The 5,000-nt window shown below is 42.5% G+C and overlaps 1 protein-coding gene across 1 annotated transcript in view; it reads left to right on the top strand.

The window, feature by feature from the left end:
* LOC143286948 (transgelin-3-like) overlaps positions 1-5,000 on the top strand; it is a 35,754-nt gene that overhangs the window by 532 nt on the left and 30,222 nt on the right. The gene's annotated exons all lie outside the window — the stretch shown is intronic.

Raw genomic sequence — 5,000 nt, 5'->3', positions numbered from 1 at the left:
GGGGTGTTTTCTTTTTTTTCCCTGACTACATGTGTGTGTGTGTGTGTGTGTGTGTGTGTGTGTGTGTGTGTGTGTGTGTGTGTGTGTGTGTGTTTCTGAATTGCATAACCATATGGATGTTCTAAAGATGAGATCCATCCTACGAAATACTATTCTGTTGAAGTGACATCATCCCTTCTATCCGGATTCTACTATTTAAAACAAACTGGTGTATGATCTCTGTAACTTGCGTTTATATATATATATATATATATATATATATATATATATATATATATATATATTCTCTTTGGACCTTCATAGTTAGTGCAGAGTTTGTATTAAAACTGTTGAGAAAGACATGTTTAGGTCCAGGATTTGGATTAAGATTTCAAGAGTATTTCGTCCAGAACTCATGTCAGCTATATCTGATTTGAGCTATCTGTTTAGTCCGGGGTTCATATCATATTGTTCCTAGCCGTGCGATTAGCACATGGCTAAAATCAATCTGTCCAAAGTTGCAGAGTTCATCAGTATGAAAACTGTTAAGAGCTGTAAATTTAGTCCATTAATCAAAACTGTCAAGTCCACAGTTCATAATGAAACTGTTACAATCTGCATGTGTAGTCCAGGGTTGATATCAAAACTGTTGAAAATACAGGGTTTAGTCATATCAAAGATGCTTCTAGCTATATGCTTAGTCCATTGCTGATATTAAAACAGTGAAAGTTGCATGTTTTGTCCAGAGTTCATATCAAAACTGTTAAAAGTTGCATGTTTATTCCAGGATTCATATTAAAATTGTTAAAATCTGTATGTTCAGTCCATAGTCCATATAAAAACTGTTAAATGCTGCATATTTTGTCCAGAGTTCATATCGAAACTGTTGAAAGTTGCATGTGTACTCCATATTATTCAATTGTGTCATAATGAAAACTCTTAAAAACTGCATGTTCAGCCCAGAGTTCGTATTAAAACTGTTAAAAGCTACATGTTTAGTTAATAGTTCATAACAAAAGATTTAAAGCTTCATATCTAGTTCTGAATTCATATCAAAGCTGTTAAAAGCTGCATGTTTAATGCATAATTAGGATGAAAACAATTACAAACCGCCTAACAAGTCCAGAATTCATATTAAGACTGTCAAAAGCCGCATACATAGCTCAGAGTTTATATCAAACCTTTTCAGTGCTATATAGGTTTTATGCTTCGTCCAGAATTCGTATCAAATCTTCTCAAAGCAGCGCACTTAACTCCTAATTTGAAAGAAAACTTTCAAGGGCTGTATACATGTAATTCAAAATTAGTATCAAATCCGTTCAGAGCTGCAGATGTGGTTCCGCGTTTGTTTTAAATTCATTCAGAGCTGCAGATTAGTCCAGAGTTCACATTGAATCTGTTCAGATCTGCTTGTTTATAAACAATACACTCGGATAGGAAAAAAAACAACAACTGATGCTCCTAGTGTGCTCTTCAGGATGATTTTATATGTTTATCGCGCTTTCTTATTGCTCTCCACGTCTCTTTATGTCTCTCTGTCTCTGTCTCTCTCCCTCTCTCTTCTCTCTGTCTCCATCTCAGTCTCTCTCTGTCTCTCTGTCCCTGTCTCTGTTTCTGTATCTGTCTGTCTGTCTGTCTCTCTGTCTGTCTGTTTCTGTATCTGTCTGTCTGTCTGTCTCTCCCTCTCTCTATCTCTCTCTCTCTCTTCGCTTTCTTCTGATTTTTGTTTTGCTTCAACGCTCTTCCTTTTTTTTTAGCAAATTTTCAAAACAGATAAGAATTGAGATTATTCCTTTGTTTTCCTGTCATATTGAGTTGTTCAGTTTGCAGATGAAAATCCATTCTTTGCTCTCTGAAGCTTACTCGTTAATCTGAGTTGTATTTTACACGATACTTTATAAACTTCAGCTTTATCAGTTTCTTTCTTTTTTTTAATTTTTTTAATTCTTTTTGCTGTGTATGTTTGCTTTCTGGTTAACGACGGAGTCGCTTTACTATGTTGTTCAGAAACAGAATCCACCCATGATAATGATGAAGGGAAAACGGTGTGTGTTTGTTAGTCAGACTGATTGAATAAACTTTTTAGCTGTGACTGACGGCAAGACTCCCCATGCCCTAGTATAGACGGGGGTACACACCCGGCTACCCGGCGGTCTTAGTCATGGATGGCAGGCAGGTGGGCTCCGCTATAAATAAAGTGAACGGAGTGTTCGGCCAGATCCCTCACGCGATTGGCCCGGTGGAAAAAAAAAAAAGGTGGGGGAAGAGGGGAGGGGAGGGTGAGGGGTGGGAGGGGGCAGGGGTGGCATACGTTTAGCATGCCTGTGTCATTAAGGGTTATGGTGCCCCCTCCCCCCCCCCTCTCCCCCACCACCCCCACTCCATCCCCACACACCCTTCCCATCCAAAACTAGACGCCGCTGATCTCAGCTAAGTGAAAGTTCGACTTCGTCATCATTCTGGAATACTCTCTCAGTCTCTGGAGATTATCTATCTCAGTGCCAGTCTTTCATCTCGTTCTCGCTCTTTCGCCGCCGGCCGCTCGTTGTCTCTCTGTCTCTGTGTGTCTGTGTGTCTGTGTCTGCGTCTTTCTCTGTGTCTGTCTCCGTCTGTACCTGTCTGTCTGTTCTCTCTCTCTCTCTTCGTTCTCTACTTCACTCTCACATTCTCCTCAGTCTACCCCTGTGTATCTGTCTTTCTCTGTTTCTGTCGGTCTGTCTATCTCTGTCTGTCTCTGTCTTTCTGTCTCCGTCTATTTCTCTCTTTCTCTCTGTTCGTCTTTGTGTCTGTATCTTTCTGTATTTGTTTGTCTCTGTGTCTGTGTCAGTTTGTTTCTCTTTCTTCTCTCTCATTCTCCCTCTCTTCCTTTCCTTTCATTCTCTTTCTCTCCCACTTCTGTCTGTCTGTCTGTCTGTCTGGCTCTCTGTCTTTGTGTCCCTCGGCTCTCCATCTCTCTCTTCGTCTTTGTATCTGTGTCTTTCTTTGTTTTTCTCTTTATTTCGAATTCTGTCTATTTGGCTTTCATTCCCTTATACCCCCTCCATGTCTCTGTCACTCTCTTTCTCTCTCCCTCTCTCTCTCTCTCCCTGCCCCCTCTCTCTATCTCACTGTCTACCTATCTGTCTGTCTCTGCTTCAGTCTCTTTCTCTCTCCCATCTCTCTCTATCTCACTGTCTACCTGTATGTCTGTCTGTCTCTGCTTCTGTCTCTTTCTCTCTCTCCCCCATCTCTCTCTATGTCACTGTCTACCTGTCTGTCTCTGCTTCTGTCTCTTTCTCTCCACTCCCCCCCCCCTTCTCCCTGTCCGTCTCTCTTCCCCTCTCTTTCTTCCCCTCCATCTCCCCCCTGCTCTCTGTCTCTCCGTTCCTTTCCCTCCCCCTCTCAGTCTGTCTGCCTCTCTCTGTCTCTCTCCCTCTCTCCCCATCTGTTAGTTTGTCTGTCAGTCTGTCTGTCTGCCTCTCTCCATCTTTCCCCATCTGTTTGTCTGTCTGTGTCTCTCTCTCACTCACCACACACACACACACACACACACACACACACACACACACACACACACACATATATATATATATATATATAGTCAGGGAAGGTTAGGAGGCAAAAAGTGGAAAGATTTTTTTAAAAATTAGTGATCGAACGCCTCAGTCATAGCAAATGTAGAGACCAAATTTTGCTTTTTCGGGAAATGTTTTTTCGATGAGAGACTCAGAGAGAGAGAGAGAGAGAGAGAGAGAGAGAGAGAGAGAGAGAGAGAGGGAGGGAGAGAGAGGCAGGTGGACAGTAGACAAAGAGACACAAGGAAACAGGCAAAACACACACACGCACACACACACACACACACACACACACACGAACTCGCACACACGCACACACACACACACACTCGCACACACACACACACACACACACACACACACACACACACACACACATGCTCGCACACACACACACACACACACACACACACACACACACACACACACACACACACACACGTACACACGCGCACACACAGAGGTAGATATAGAGATAGATAGATAGAGTGAGAGGGAGATCGGACAGGTGCATACAAAGACAGAGAGAGAGAGAGACAGAGGCAGAGGGAGATATATATACAGAGACTGACACAGAGACAGATAGAGACAGACAGAGCGAGAGAGAGAGAGAGAGAGAGAGAGAGAGAGAGAGAGAGAGACAGAGACAGAGACAGAGAGAGAGAAGGCATGTGATTAAAAGGTTCTGGTACATACAGTGTGTTTCAAAGTAAACAATGAGAGGAGGTTCTTTTTTTTTCTCTTTGTTGTTTTGTTTTTGACGATATCCTTTCGACGCTTTAGTCTTTTCCAACGTGGGCATCCAAACATGCTGTCCTGGTATTTGAATTCACAGCTGCATCGTTGCCAGTTCTGTCACAATATTTCCACATGTTCAGGCCTGAAAAATCGTGTGGCGACACCCTCTCCCCGGGGAGAACAGCCCAAACAGTAACCAGGCAGTAGCACAATATAATGCGATACGATGCAGAGCAGTGCAATACAGTACAGCGCAATGCAATGCAATGCAATGCAGTGTAATGCAATGTAAGTCCGGCGCCCTTAGAGTGTAAGGAGTTAAGGGCGGAAACATTTGACTGAGGGGGGGGGGGGCTTCTTCTCTGAAGACCTTGTCCTACTGTCCAGCTCTCCCTAGAGTTTCTTATCACTTATTCCAAGGACGAAGATCGTCTTTGAACACACCACACAAAGCATTCGGTTTATTTCTTGTGTTTGGATAGTTGTATATTTCTTCTTCTTCTTCTTCTTCTTCTCATCATCATCATCATACGTATGCTGCGTAGACTTTCGGAAATTCTTCGGGAAATTCTCAACGGCAAACTTTGCGTTGCAAAGATTAATCATACAACATCATGCTCTACTACATATTGCGTCTAAACGTACCCAAGAGAAACTGGTTTTATTGTCAATACACATGTGCAGAGCTTCAATCACCGATATGTGTGACGGAACATTAAACTAAATTCC

The sequence above is a fragment of the Babylonia areolata genome, chromosome 10, assembly GCF_041734735.1.
Source record: "Babylonia areolata isolate BAREFJ2019XMU chromosome 10, ASM4173473v1, whole genome shotgun sequence".
Lineage (NCBI taxonomy): Eukaryota > Metazoa > Mollusca > Gastropoda > Neogastropoda > Buccinidae > Babylonia > Babylonia areolata.
The sequence above is the reverse complement of the archived record's forward strand: the minus strand, read 5'-3'. Positions and strand labels throughout refer to the sequence as shown.